At 42.2% G+C, this 16,203-nt stretch overlaps 1 protein-coding gene across 1 annotated transcript in view; it reads right to left on the bottom strand.

Moving 5' to 3' along the window:
• Nucleotides 1-16,203, bottom strand: part of POC1A (POC1 centriolar protein A) — a 1,972,436-nt gene that overhangs the window by 611,015 nt on the left and 1,345,218 nt on the right. The window lies entirely within an intron of this gene.

The raw sequence follows: 16,203 nt of genomic DNA on the forward strand, positions 1-16,203 counted from the left end.
GCAATGAGCAGGTGGTCCTAACTATTAAACCAAACGAGAGAGAAGAAAAGAAATCAAATCCACTGAATGTTGAGAACAGCTAAACAGAGCTGTCGCAGTGCAGAAATATGTTATGTGCACTGTACGTGGTGCAGGTATGACTACAGGTCTTAATTAATCACCAACAAGAGAGAAAAACAGTCTTATTCTAGTTAAATATTAGTTAACCAAGTTAATACATCTTCTTGGATCTTTTTCATCCATGACCTGAATGACAGTGGCAAGGGAGACGTAACATACATACAGACAATTTAGTGTACTCAGTCAACAAGCAAGCAATAATGCCCGACAGAGTGTATGTTACCTTCCAGGGGTGTTGTGAGGCCCAACATCACAGGCGGAGGGCATCTACATCCCTGGAAGGGCATTAATTACACATTAACACACATCCTGCAGGGCATTGCTGCGCTTAGAGAATGGTCTCTTTGTAAATGTGTTGTGTTTTACTTACTCATGTATTTTTTTAAGTTCTATTTTATTTTTTTAATATATTTTTGAAGTAAAATAGTTCCAGCGCTTAATGTTTCATACTTGCTGTAGTATATGTTAAAGGTGTTGGAGGAAGCATTTGATAAACAAAATATATTACAAAAAAAAACAGTACTTAAAAAATACAGAAGTAAGTAAAACACAACAATTTTACAGAGAGACCATTCTCTAAGGGCTGGCAGAGATCATTCACTCTTCACTCTCTGTCACACACGTAACCACGGGATCGTTGGTTCACTTTCGCACTGCACTCACTTCTCTTGCTCTCTCTCACACACACACACACACACACACACACACACACACACACACACACACACAATCTGTCTGCTTTCATGCATGCATTTACTCACACATGCAGACAGAAAAACACACACACACACCTAATCGAGCCCTTTCTCTCTCTTACTCTCATATACGCTTTATTGTATTTCTTTTTTTTTCTTTTACACTCACTAAATATCAAAAGTGCTGCTTACCGAGTGTAAAATAGCGGCTGGCTCGCTCTCACTTTCATTGACATGCATGCATGCACACACAGTTTTTTTTTGTCTTCTTTTTTTTTGGTATTTTACACTTGCTAAACAGCAAAAGCGCTGTTTAGCGACTGTAAAATAATGGCGGTGATTTTGTTTTCTGACTCCGAGTTCCATGGCAGCTTGATATGCTAACATGAAGCGGCGGACTCATTTTTCGGCAGGCATTACTTGTACATTAATACCCTGCTGGAGAACGTTTGTTCTCCAATCAGGGTACTGATGTACAGTAAGCCCATTCTCTAAGCATATTTGGAGATGCAGGGAAAAAACTGCAGCATCTGATGAAAGCCCTTGCAGACACAGGAAGAACATGCAAAACTCCACACAGTGCCTAGAGGTCAGGAAGAACACTAGAGGAGGGAGGCTGCTGTACTTTGAGAAGATTCTGACCTCTGAATTGACCAGTCTTGGACTGCAGAACACTGTGTCACGGAATCATGAAATGTACACGGTAATTAACAATGTGTCCATTTACATCTTTCAATAGCTCAACCTTAAACCTTAACACTTTTTTCAAGGAGTGATTAGCCGTCATACAGGGGATGAATTTATGAATACCCTTTAACTGTCTAATTCCTTCTTAAAGGAACAGAGTATGTCATGTTGTTTCATCTGGAAAGGAAATTTGTTCCAGAGAAGAGGGAGGTGTAGTATAATAAATCTGTTTCTCCAACGTGATTTGCTTATTTGCTAAAGCAAGTGAAGAAAGGTGTTTACCAAATAAACAAATCACAGTCTCAATTCCAAATATTCTCTGGGGTCCAGGGTGATTTCCTTACAGATACATCTTTTCCACTGGGAACAGCAGCAATGCAAGAATACATGAAGCCAAGAGCCCAGAAGTAATGTCCTGCCGTAACTGCCTGTGGAGGGAAGGCCCTGCATGAGATGCTGAATCTCTGTTTATCCTCAGAGATACTTTCATATGAACAGTCTATGATATGTCCTAAAAGTTTACTATCTGTCTGGAATTAGTCTTGATATTCTTTTTCAGTTTAATGTTACTAAGACGGAAGAGTTACCACTAGATAAACAAGCAGGTTTATAGCACTGCTCTAGAGTTTGCCTCTTAACACTCATCTGGGTTCAGGAAGATTGCCATCTGCTGTTTTCTTGGGCTGATACACACAATAAAAAAAAAAAAACAATGCAAAACGTTTTGCAAATACTCTTGCTCTGTGGACAGTTCAAATGGGAAAGTAGCAAACTGAAGGTGAGAATAAGTAACTCAGAATTTCAAATATCTTCTGAGGGAGGGCCTCGCTGGTACGTTCAGGTAGGAATCTGCCAAGCCCACAATTGCCATAAAAGAGTTATTCTGAATATGTGATAAAACCATTTTAGGGTCATCGTATTGAATATTTTGTGAGCATAACTTGGATGATGTCTAATAAATCAGTTTCTGGTCTCTAGGATGTCTGAAAAATCTAGTACAGATTAATCATGGTTTGCCTTTCTCTGACATAAGGTACAGTTTGGAGTCAAATCCTTCTATTTTCTCATGGTCTGGAATCCAGTGCATTGTATTTTTCAGTAATAGCGGTTTCACTGAAAATAACTCTTGAATCAGTTGCTTGGATGTTTGTGGAATTATCATCACCACCATCACGATTCACCTCCTTTTTCCTCATTATCTACATGAGGCCGGGATGTCATGTCCACTGTCTTGATTCACTGCCACTCTCCTACCTTCTTTGGTCGTCATGCTGGACTGTTGCAGGTATTCTCTTACACAATCCATCCATCTGTTTGCTGGGCACCCTTCATTCCTTTTGCCTTATTCCTTTCTGTTCCAAAACATCTTCACCAGACTGTCTTCTGCTTTTCTGCACATGTGCCCAAACCACCGTAATCTGTTCTCTTAGACCTTTTCTGCAAATGGAACTATTTAGGCTTCTGCTGTGGATGCGGTTTATATCCTAACTGGCATCTGTGGATGCACAATGAGGGCATTTCTGTTTTAGGTTAAACTCCACCCCATCCCAGCTATGCAAGTACCGGTGTCTTTACAGAGGCCTGTTATTCTCTCTACATACGCACGTGTGCTTCCACCCATGTTAATGAGGGGCCACTGCTGTTAAGTCCACATTCCCCAATTTGTGCTACATCAATGGTACCAGCAATTAATTTCTTGTTGAGTATGGAATGCAGCCAGTGACCAGAACCACCAACCCCCCCCCCCACCCTCTTAGATGGGTGTGCCAACATCAGCCTCTTAACTCCACTCCCACTAGGCAGCCCCAGCTGCTACTCAAACTCAGGTCATCTGGGTCAGAGTAGAGATTTATCATTCTATACCATTACGTCAGGCCCAAACCTAGAGGCTAGAATGAGTCAGGAAGTTTAGATCCACAGATGGAAGATGTTCTTTGGATGGGAACAGAGATGCAATGCTCCTTTTACAATTATTTGCCATAATTCTGCTGTTGACAAAACTGAGGAATAACTGAGGCTCACAAGAAAAGACAGCCAGATTATAATCAGTGGAGAGAATGAAACAAATCACTGACCCATCAAGGATGCCTTTAATGTAAGAATGCAAATATACCTACCAAGGATAAATAAACAGAAGCAAGTGGGGCTACTGGCGGGGGGGGGGGGGGTCCTGTGGATAACTGATGGCTACTGATAGGGTTTCTAGATAAAGAGGAGAGAACTGGGTGAGAATGCATTAGGACCAGTGTTATTTGACATAAAAAAACATTTGATTCAGTGCAACAGCCATTTGTGACAAGGGTTCTGAAGCAGGTGGGTTTAGAGAAGTTCAAGGGTGGTGATAATATATCATTAAGAAAGAATTAATATTCTGGTAAATTATATGCGAATTAGAAGTGAAAGTAAGAAGGGAGAGAAAGCAAAGCTGAACATTTCGAGTCTTTTCTTACTGGTTATGGAGGTACTGGCAGAAAGACTGAGGGAGAGACTGTAAAGAAGTAAAAAAGGAGTTAAGGGTATACACATTTTAGAATGTTTGCAGGTTCATGTTAAAGGGTGAGAAGGGGGCTCTAAGGATAGTTAAATAAAGGTATGACAGATTTTAAGAAAGTCAGACTTAGAACGTAAGCAGAAAAGAAGTGGTAACCATACACGTTCGACCGTTGTAGGAAATGTAGCCGAAGCCAGGGGCAAAATACCCGGGTCTGGAAGGGTCAGTGATTAATACATCGATATTGGGGGGAAAACAGAAGTCGGGGGTTAAAAGGCATCTGACAGCAAGAAAATTACAACTAACATTTTACCATAAAAGAAGCTATCCATCTTTTCACTGTTGCCGTATTCATAACATGTGGAATCTCCTGCCAGGACTAGCTCAATGCCTGTCCAGTACACCAAAGCCATTACATCCTCCCAGTGCTGTACATTAGTCATATGCTCCCTGCACAGGTGTAGGGCATAGAGGTGACGTACATATGCTGTATATTCAGAAATGAAATGCCCCAGGATAAAGGAGATTATGCACATCCAGGAGGAAAGTGAAAATAGGGAAGGTGGTTAAAACCCTTCAGCCTGCAAAATGTTTCCAACAGAAAAAGATAAATAGGGGGCAAGAGGGTGGGTCAGAATACTTCAGCAGTGAGGAGGGCATCTACTGTTTTGTTAAGATTTTACACAAGTGTACTATGCCCTTCCTTATCACTGTTGCAGTATTCATCACCTCTGGGAGATTAGTAAAGCTACTTTACAGGATTGGAGGAGGAGAGCACAGAGGAGCCCTCCACAAACTCGCACAGGATAGCCCTGACAAAGCCTGTCCTGACTCTGCAAAAGACATCCAACTTGCAATGTTTACTGAAAGGGCGGACAGAGGACCTAGTAGTAGTTTTAAGGATGGACCTAGTATATAAACCCTTGAAGAAAGCCCCAGCTCGTAGAATGAACTTGAACTGAAGCAGACAGCTATTTACTATGAAAAGAACAACAAAGAAGAAATGGCCTTAGAAATCTAGAAGGAGGTGGTTTGTTTAGAAACCACCAGACCCAATGTTCTGGAATGAAAAGAATTAAAAAGCTGCTCTGATCTGAGGATATCTTGCATTTTATCCAAATAATAACAGACCTGTCTATGTAGATCCACGGTCTGAAGAACCTTCTCACTAGAAGGAAAAAAATGAAGGAACATGGACAGACTTGATTAAGAGACAACTCATTGACTACCTTGGGCATAAAAGAAGAATTAGTACACAGGGACACTATTTTCCTATGAAAAAACAACAAAAGGGTGGAACCGCTATCAATGCCTGAAGTTCAGACAAGCTCCTGACTGAAGGGCAACTAATAAAACAGACTCCAGGTACAGAGATGCAATGAGGAGTTCAGACAAGCTCCTGACTGAAGGGCAACTAATAAAACAGACTCCAGGTACAGAGATGCAATGAGGAGTTCAGACAAGCTCCTGACTGAAGGAAAACTAATAAAACAGACTCCAGGTACAGAGATGCAATGAGGAAGAATAAGGAGACTCAAAAGGAGCCTGAGACAAATTTTCAAGAACAAAATTAAGGTCTCAAGAGGGAGGACAAGGTTTTTTCTTGGGGGCCTGATATGAAGGGCACCTTTAAGGAATTGCATGACTTCAAAAATGAGAGGCCAATGGATGGTTCAAAGGCAGGCAAAGCAGATATAGCTGACAAGTGAGCTTTAACAGAAGAATATCCCACGTCAGTGTAGAGCAAATCACACAAGAAAGGACCAAAGGAACCCCCACTGAAAAGGGATCCTGGTGATGCATGAGGCACCAAACAGAATATTCTTCCATTTAACAATATAGGATTTTCTGGTACTGGGTTTCCTGGCCTCCTGCAGAACCCCTATGCATGTCCTTGGAAAAGTGGTGTCTGAATGGAATCAAAATCCTATCACCCAAAGTGTCAACTGAAGAGTGGACAGGTAAGGGGAAATAACAGACCCCTTGTCTTGTGTGAGAAAATACATCTGGTGAGGTAACTTGTGATGATTGCCCCTGGCCAGGTGAAAGGGAAGGTGGGACCAGTACTGCCTGAGCCAAAAGGGAGTCACCAGGAGGATTCTTTGAGAGTCCTTCGTGATCTTGTGTAGGACCATGGGATGTAGAGGAAAATGAAGGTAAGCATACAGAAACATCCCGTTCCAAGAAAAAGACATGGCATCCACCTTCCAAGTCAGATGAGTTGGGAGTCTGTAATAGAAGCAAGGAAGTTGCCTGTTCAGAGGGGAAGCGAAAGAGCCACTTGAGGAATACCACACCAATGTACTACGTCCAGAAATACCTCTCTTTGAAGTAACCATTCGTGAGTTTGTACCCTGGACCTGATCAGGGAGTTTGTCACAACTTTTTGTTCTGAAGGAAGTTAAACCATCTGAGAAGTTATCTGATGGTGGGTAACCAAATCCCAGGCCTGAACGGCTAGTCTGAAAAGATAAGACCTTGTGCCTCTTGTTGATATATCACATGACTGTATTGTCTGTATAGACTTTTAAAGGACCTGGAAACCAGAGAGAAAGGAAGGCCTTAAGAGCAGGAATGAGCACCCTCATTTCTTTTATGTTGTTGTGATATGACCTCTGATGAATAGGCCATAGACCATGAACCCCAGATCAGAAGAGTCTGTGTACAATTCCTGAATAGGGGTGAGGATCTGTAAAGGTAGAGCTGGATTGAGGGACATTACTGAATCCACCAGAGAAACTCGAATTTGAGACAAGGAAGTAAGTGGACAGTAAATTCCAGAGAATGACAACGCTAGAGCCAAACTGCCTTTAGGCACCACTGAAGTTTCCTCATACAAAGCTTGACAAAGGGGAGCATGGGAATGGTAAATGTCATGAACTTCAAGACAGAAATTCCTTTGCCAGAATGAGAGAAACAAGAAGCAGAGTCTGGAAATACATTGTGAGACAATACCGTGGGATAAGGAAGAGAAAACAACCTTGGAATGGTTTGTATTCTGCACCCAAGAAAAATGTGATCCTGAGATGGAGTCAGGCTTGACTTCCTGAGATTGATGGTGAATCCCAGACTGTACAGAATAAATATGGTGAAGTTCAGATCCTGCAGAAGCCTGGATTGAGATGCAGCCTGAAGACGCAGGTTGTCCAGATATGGAAATATCTGTATTGTATTCCCTGAAGCCTGCAAACGGCTATAACAGGGGCTTTAGACATTTGGCAAATACCCTTGGGGCAGTAGAAAGACCAAAGGGCAAAGCAGGGAACTGAAAATGAGAGGGAGAAACATAGAAATGCAAAAGCTTCCTGAAAAGAGGGTAAATGTGGATATGAAGATACCCATCCTTTAGGTCTAGTGAGACCAGAAAGGCCTGCGTAAGTAGCAAAGAAAAATAAGTCTGAAGAGACAGCATCCTGAAAGAAGGAATCTTTAGAAAGTATTTATAAAGGAAAGGTCCAGGACCCATCTCCAAGATCTTTTTTTCCTGGGAACTAGAAACATTCTGGAATGAAACCCTGTTCCTCTTTGGGAGTCTAGATTTGGTTAATAAATGTCCTGCACAAGTATATCCTACAGAACCCCAGAAAAATGAGGAAAGTTGGTCTGGATGAGGTTGAGGGAGCCCTGAGAGGGAGGGAGGGAGGGACATTCATATAAAAAAAAATAACCTTCATGGATAATTGACAGAATCAAGGAATCTGAAGTTATCTGGTTTCAGACAGGGGAACCTGGCAGTGGGGGGAGGGGAAGAGGAAAAATATGTCAGGCGGTGGTAGGTTCATCCCTACACCTCATCCTGTACTAATTATTTTCTATAGCACTCTCTCTTAAAACTTTCTTGGCCTACTCCCTCACCTCCCTACATCTCATCCTGTACTAAATTTTATTTATCACACTCTCTCTTACAACCAATTTTACTTACATAATTAGACACTTCCTCTCTACTCAACCTCTTAGAACACTCTCTCCTTTTACTTACTACACTCCCTCCCACAACCTACTCTCATCACTTATCTACACATCCCTATGGCCCCAACACACAAATCTATACTCACAAACATCCTACTCTTGACTGCAACTCTTGTTTCTCTTACTATACCATACACTCTAACCTTCTTCAAACATTCTTCTCTTCCTGAACAACACCACCACCTTCTTTCTTCTACTCCCTCAACCACAGTAATGTAACCTCCACCTCTAGCTATATATTACCAAAATATCATAGAGCTACCCATCTTACTTACTCCCTTATGAAAAAAAAACTCATATAATTATGACAAATTCCTTAAATTTGTAGAATATCCTCATCTACACCCCCTATTAGATGGTGATATTCACCCAAACCCTGGCCCTATTACTGATAATGCCAATAACCTACAAAACCAAACATTGCCTGTTATCACTACCTTATCTAAATCACCTAACTCCCTCCTCATAGCTCACCTTAACATTCGTAGCATAAACAATAAATTAACCCACCTACATGCACTCTTAGATGTTCACTCATTTGATATTCTCTGTATTACAGAGACATGGCTAAAGCCCTCAACTCTGGACCAGGAGATTACCCCTCCTGGTTATAACATCCTAAGATCTGACCGTAAAACCAAAAAGGGTGGAGGTATAGCCATTTTGTACAAATCTAAACTCCAAGTATCACCCTTCAATATACTCCTACCTCCAGACACCAATTCAGAAACCCTTACTGCCAAACTTCCAATCAACAACTCCAAATCTATCTATCTAATTTGCACACATCTCCCCCCTGGAAATAATACCAATACTCTTGAAAACACACTTAGTTACCTCTCTACCCATCTACCTCAGGAGACCATAGTATTAGGTGACTTTAACATAGACTGGGTTACCTGCAGTCCCCCCTAATCCAACTAACCACATAAATCTTTATGGATTCTCACAAATTATAACCACTCCTACTAGAATCCATAAGCCAAGCCGTAAAGAAACCACCCTAGACTGGAACCTTATCAACAGCCACCTTGATACCTATAAACCAGGAACCCTTCCTGACGATATCAGTGATCACATGCTAACCTAAATTATTAAACAAAGACTCCATATTCCAACTATTAACAACTTTAAAATCTCTCGCTCCAAAAAATTTTTTAATCCAAAGAGCTTCCGAAATGAAATGAAAGCATGTGACTGGTCACCAATGTCTCATCTTCAACTTGATGAAGCAGTGACCTATTTTACCACTAAATTTCTTCAAATCCTGGATTAATTTGCCCCCTATCGCTCTTCACGAATTAAAACCAAAATTGCCCCCTGGCTCACAAACTAGGCAAAACATCCTCCTTAGAAATAAAATCTGGGCTAAATGGAGAGCCTCCAAATGTCCATCGGATCATCTTCACTTTAAACAGTTAAGAAATGCCACCAAGAAAGCTATTCTTAGAGACAAAAAGGAGTATTCCTTCATCTCCAACAAACCCATCCACAAAATCCACAAAAATTCTGGTCAAGTATAAACAAACTTCTTCAGCCAGGACACTCCTACTCCTGCCCCAGCAGGATTCAACCATAACAACTTCAACCAGATTCCTGATGCCTTTAATATCTACTTTTCTGAAGCCATTCAAACCCTAGCCAATACTCTGCCACCAATGACCACTTCCCCATTAAATTCCACTAGGACTCCTTCTCCCACCTTTCAAATACAACCTGTACCTACATCCCTAATCTGTAATCTTCAAAAACTAAAACCTTGCACCCCATCTGCTGACTGTCTGCCGGCTGAATACCTGCAAATTGCAGCAAAAGCCATAGCCTACCCCATCTCCATCCTTATCAATAGAACTATTTTAGAAAGCAAAATTCCTGCCATATGGAAATTATCCCACATGATCCCATTACATAAAGGTGGGTCATCTACTGAGCTCTCCAACTTTCGGCCTATCACCTTACTCTCTCCAATAGCTAAGATAATGGAGAAATGCATTCACAGACAACTACTTGACCACCTTCTCCAAAATAACCTACTTGCCAACTGCCAACATGGCTTCAGACCATTCCATAGCACAACCACTGCCCTGCTGTCCTTTTCTGACTCCATAAACAAAAATCGTAACAATAGCACTTTTTCCTCTGCACTATTTATTGACCTTTCAAAAGCTTTTGATATGGTGAACCATAACATGCTTATAGACATACGAAAAGCCCAATCACTTGATCCACAAGCATTACAATGGTTTAAATCCTATCTTGAAAACAGACAGCAAGCAGTACTTTGGGATAATAATCTTTCTACATCCCTCCCTGTGAACATTGGAGTACCCCAAGGCTCTATTTTAGGACCTCTACTCTTCTCATTGTTTATTAATGACCTACATACCAAAATTCCTCAAGCCACCTGCATACAATATGCAGATGACTCTACTTTAATTTGTTCAGCCAAATCATTGCCTCTCTCCAATCCCTCACTCAAACTGTGTTCAACAATGTTCCTGAACCCCAAAAAAACAAAATTATTGCTCTTTGCTCCAACAATAAAATCACCTCAACTGTACTTCACAATAACCTCAAACAATGGAACTAACATAACCCCAGACACTACACCCGCCTACTAGGAGTAACAATTGATAACAACCTTAGCTATGATGACCACATGAATTCTACAATAAAGTCTGTTAACAAAAAACTAGGCACCCTTTACAGAATCAAACCCTTCCTCACCCCATCAGCCAGAATGACTATTGCCCAGACCCACCTAATCTCTACCCTGTTCTATGCATCTGCAATGTATACCAGTCTAAGAACAACCTTACCAAACTTTCTACCAGTTATAATAATATAGCCAGATTTGCCACTGGTACCCCATTTAGAACTCATCACTGTCTCAACCTTAAACAACTGGGATGGCTAGTACTGCAAAATCAACTACTTTGTCAACAACTAGTTATCACCCAAAAGATCCTTTATCACCCTAACAATACCCCTATCCTCACCAATCTGATCACACCATACAAAAATCTTGAAACACTACGCTCAGCTAATAAGCTTCTTGTTGCCACTACTAAGTCAAAAAACAAAGCTGGGGACTCACCTTTCTCCAACACAGTAGGTAAAAACTGGAACCAGCTTCCTACTGAACTATCCACCCTTGCTTCAACTTTCCAATTTAAAAAACATCTTAAAGAACATCTTAAATCTCACTGGCTTTGTCCTGCTCTAACCCTGACTGACATCTTATTCCCCTTCTATCTCTCTCTACACTTCTCTTCCATACTATTCTTTGATGCTTACTTTGTAAGCTATATAAAAAAAAATTGCATTTTATTTTTTTTCTCTCTCTGTTATTGGATATTAACTTCAACCTACTAAATGACTTATTACTATTTTTGTTCTTAACCAACACAGACAATGTACTGTAACTTGCTTGACTAATTACTAAATATTGTATTCTTTGTCACTGCTACTGCTTGGAGCTTTTCTCCCCGGGCCTCTACTGAAAATGGACATATATCCAGTTAGACTAGCCCAGTCAACAAATGTAAAATAAATAAATAAATAAAATAAAATTGTCCTGGAAAGGGTTTTTTTTGGTTTTGTAAGTCTGAGTGGGCTTATCCAAGCATATACTGTTAGAAATGCTCTTCTCCTGGGAAGGCTGATGAGTCTGCCTATGCACAAAGGCAGACTTAGATGGATAGTTATAGGAAAAACAAATGTTTGTTTAAGATCCAGCATCACTTTACCTTTATCTGTATAGTCAAACAATTTAGCAGCAGCCATACCAAAGAGATTCAGACTGTCCAAAGGAGCATCCAGTAGCTTGGCTTTAATTTAAGGTTATCAGGTTGAACCTGGAACCTGGAGGCGAAGCCAAGAGGACCTCCTCATAACTGAACCTGAAGCAGCAGTCCTAGATGATGCATCAGATGCATCATAACTACATTTGATGGAGTGACAGGCCACCTGAGAAGTGGAGCTCAACGACAACAGGCAGCAGTCTTACCTGCAGAATCAGAAAGGTCAGACCTCCCCCACCCACCCAAGATGAGACAAAAGGGCCAAAACATACCTGGCTACATGAAACTGATTATTAATGGCCATAAAGGCCAGACTGACAGAAGTATACACTTTTTCCTCCAGCGTCCCCCACAGTGTGACTGACAATCTTTATCAGAAGGAAGAAGCTTGGATAAGGGCAAATGCTTGAATGGCTTATTAGCAGAAATATAGACCACTGTAAGGTCTGAAAGAAGGATAACTGTGGAGATACTTAAAGGTTTCAGGCACCTTATAGAAATAGTCACGCTTCCTAAAGGCTGGAGGTTGGAAGCCAGTGGTCAGACAGGCAGATGAAAGTGTGTCCAACTAGGCATCCAACACACTGGGAGCAACAGAAGGTTTAGGAGATTCCTCTTTCAAATGTCAGGGACTTGTGAGCAGTCCCAATTAAAATGCTCCATGATGTGAATTACTGAATCAGCAAAAGACAATTCCTCAAAAGGAAGATGAGGACTCAAGAAATCCTCTTCCTCAGGCTCACATTCAAAAGGAGAGATAATCTGTGAGAAGTAGGCCAATAACTCATCCCCGGAGTCACCTTCATCATCTGAAGAATCAGGCTCCCTAGTCCTTTGGCAAGAGTAGAAGACCAAGGAGAAGCAGGAAAAGACACCCCTTGAGGAGATCTTAAAGTCATCAAGGCACTGAACAAGCCCTGGGTAAAATCCTGACATTCCTTCTGTAGATCCTTAATAGTGTGAGAAATGTGCTTGGTTTTCTGTTTCTTCTTCAGCAGAACATCAGCTTTGACTAACCTAAGAGGTTCTGAGCCATGCCTAAACTTGATAAGGGTACCCAGCACTTCTTCCTTCACAAGAATCTGGGGAACCCCCCCCCCCCAGGCCCTTCAAAAATAATTAGCAGTGGTTTCCCCTCAACGTCTGCAGCAGATGTTTTCATAGTGTCAGAGGATGTGAGAGATGTTTGTTCCATGTCGGCCTCCAAAAGGGTTGAGGCAGAGGAAACTGGGGCACTGGATGGTCTTTGGGATCTTCACTCACCTTAAGAGAGGCATCTGACAGAGCCTAGATAGCAGCAGATTCAAAACGGAGACTTCTTGGTGGTCCTCTTAAGAGAGAGCTGTACTTCAGGGTAAGCAGATTTGGCCATGGTGCCCTGTGCAAAAGTCTGAGATGCTGGTTCTCAAGGTAAACAGAAAGAGAGCACAGACAACTGCAAAGCATTTTAGGAACAAAGGCCTGAGAGAAGGTACACCGAATATAATAGTGTGAAGCTCCTAAACAATACAAACACTTCTTGTGGTGATCTTCATGGACAATCTGCCTCCCATGCTGACATTTTCCTTTCCTGAATGATGTGAGCCACAGGTATACCAGTGAAGGAAAACAAAATGGAAGGAACTCCAATGGGGCACTTATCTGTAAATGGCTTGGTAGAAGCCAGCTCAGCAAAGAGCTTTCAGACTGATGTTCAAATGTGGCATTCAGACTAGCAGCAAAGAAGTTCTGAGTATACTGTGTGCATATATCACCTTTATGCCCTATGCCTTCGAGGAAAGCATACAGCTGGCACACAACCTGTAATGGCTTTGGTATAGTAGCCAGAGATCGGACTATCCTTGGCAGGAGATGTCACAGATAATGAATACTGCAACAGTGATATGGAAGGACGTCAAAAGGGCTGAGTCATTAGGAGGAAGGTAGCCGAGCAATGATTGCTTCAGAGTTACCGCATCTGTTTAAAGCATATTCCTTTGGTACTGCTCCTGTTTAAAGCATATTCCTTTGGTATCTAAAGTGGAGAAAGTCTGAGAATCATACAAGAGGTGGTGATGGGGGAACGTCACCGATACAGACAGAAATATTTGGCATTTAATGAGTGTCAGTAAATAGGTGAAGAAAGGGAAAATGCAAATGGGAAACAATGCGGCATGAGAGAAGAAAAGGAAGATGGAGGGACTTTTACAGAGGACAAAGGACAATACCAAGAAAGGGATGAAGAAGACAGTGAGATGGGAGTGGGAAGGGAGAGGATAAGGTGTGGGTCACACAAGAAATAACTGAAGGCAGGCAGCTTCAGAGAACAAATTAGGTTAGGAATTCAGAAAGCATGACACAGGAGAGGTTGGAAGAATAAACATACAGGGATGAAAATATTGAATACAGAGTAGGAAGAATTAGAGTGCTACACAAGGGAACACAAGGATGGGCTGACATTTGAAGGTTAGGGCAGTTACAGCACATAAGTGAGGATAGAAAAAGACAGAGGAGTTATGCAAAAAAGGAAATGGAAGGGGTTTGGGGGGAATAATGCACAAGGACTTGATAAAAATGAAGAAGCAGCTAGCAATGGAAAAGTGACCCAAGGCAAGGAATGAAGAGAAGCAGTGCAAGTAGTGCCACCGTGAAAAGTGACCCATGGCAAGGAATGAAGAGAAGCAGTGCAAGTAGTGCCACCGTGAAAAGTGACCCAAGGCAAGGAATGAAGAGAAGCAGTGCAAGTAGTGCCACCGTGAAAAATGACCCAAGGCAAGGAATGAAGAGAAGCAGTGCAAGTAGTGCCACTGTGAAAAGTGACCCACGGCAAGGAATGAAGAGACGCAGTGCAAGTAGTGCCACCGTGAAAAGTGACCCACGGCAAGGAATGAAGAGAAGCAGTGCAAGTAGTGCCACCGTGAAAAGTGACCCACGGCAAGGAATGAAGAGAAGCAGTGCAAGTAGTGCCACCATGAAAAGTGACCCAAGGCAAGGAATGAAGAGAAGCAGTGCAACTAGTGTCACCGTGAAAAGTGACCCAAGGCAAGGAATGAAGAGAAGCAGTGCAAGTAGTGCCACCATGAAAAGTGACCCAAGGCAAGGAATGAAGAGAAGCAGTGCAACTAGTGCCACCGTGAAAAGTGACCCAAGGCAAGAAGAGAAGCAGTGCAACTAGTGCCACCGCGAAAAGTGACCCAAGGCAAGGAATGAAGAGAAGCAGTGCAAGTAGTGCCACCGTGAAAAGTGACCCAAGGCAAGGAATGAAGAGAAGCAGTGCAAGTAGTGCCACCGTGAAAAGTGACCCAAGGCAAGGAATGAAGAGAAACAGTGCAACTAGTGCCACCGTGAAAAGTGACCCATGGCAAGGAATGAAGAGAAGCAGTGCAACTAGTGCCACCGTGAAAAGTGACCCAAGGCAAGGAATGAAGAGAAGCAGTGCAACTAGTGCCATCGTGAAAAGTGACCCAAGGCAAGGAATGAAGAGAAGCAGTGCAAGTAGTGCCACCGTGAAAAGTGACCCACGGCAAGGAATGAAGAGAAGCAGTGCAACTAGTGCCACCATGAAAAGTGACCCACGGCAAGGAATGAAGAGAAGCAGTGCAAGTAGTGCCACCGTGAAAAGTGACCCAAAGCAAGGAATGAAGAGAAGCAGTGCAACTAGTGCCACCATGAAAAGTGACCCAAAGCAAGGAATGAAGAGAAGCAGTGCAACTAGTGCCACCGTGAAAAGTGACCCAAGGCAAGGAATGAAGAGAAGCAGTGCAACTAGTGCCACCATGGAAAGTGACCCAAGGCAAGGAATGAAGAGAAGCAGTGCAACTAGTGCCACCGTGAAAAGTGACCCAAGGCAAGGAATTAAGAGAAGCAGTGCAAGTAGTGCCACCGTGAAAAGTAACCCAAGGCAAGGAATGAAGAGAAGCAGTACAACTAGTGCCACCGTGAAAAGTGACCCAAGGCAAGGAATGAAGAGAAGCAGTGCAAGTAGTGCCACCGTGAAAAGTGACCCAAGGCAAGGAATGAAGAGAAGCAGTACAACTAGTGCCATCGTGAAAAGTGACCCAAGGTAAGGAATGAAGAGAAGCAGTGCAAGTAGTGCCACCGTGAAAAGTGACCCAAGGCAAGGAATGAAGAGAAGCAGTGCAACTAGTGCCACCATGGACAGTAGGAAGAGACAAGATATATATAAACTGAGGAGGTTTGGGTCAGTCTCAAACTGACCAATGAGAGTAATGGCTAGGTAGTACTATACACTTGGTAAGGTTGCAAGGAGGCAACAAAAGATGACAATAATACTGCAGATGTAGGAATGCAGACAAAGGAATATGAATATGTTCTAGATGGGTAAATGGGCAACACGGTTACAGAATAAAGAAAAATCAGAAATGACATACCTTCAGGGTGGGGGAAAAGTAAAAGAAATGGACGACAGAGAAGTTACTGTTGTTGGTAAGTTGGATTA

The sequence above is a fragment of the Protopterus annectens genome, chromosome 7.part1 (assembly GCF_019279795.1).
Source record: "Protopterus annectens isolate FY-2018-M chromosome 7.part1, PAN1.0, whole genome shotgun sequence".
Lineage (NCBI taxonomy): Eukaryota > Metazoa > Chordata > Ceratodontiformes > Protopteridae > Protopterus > Protopterus annectens.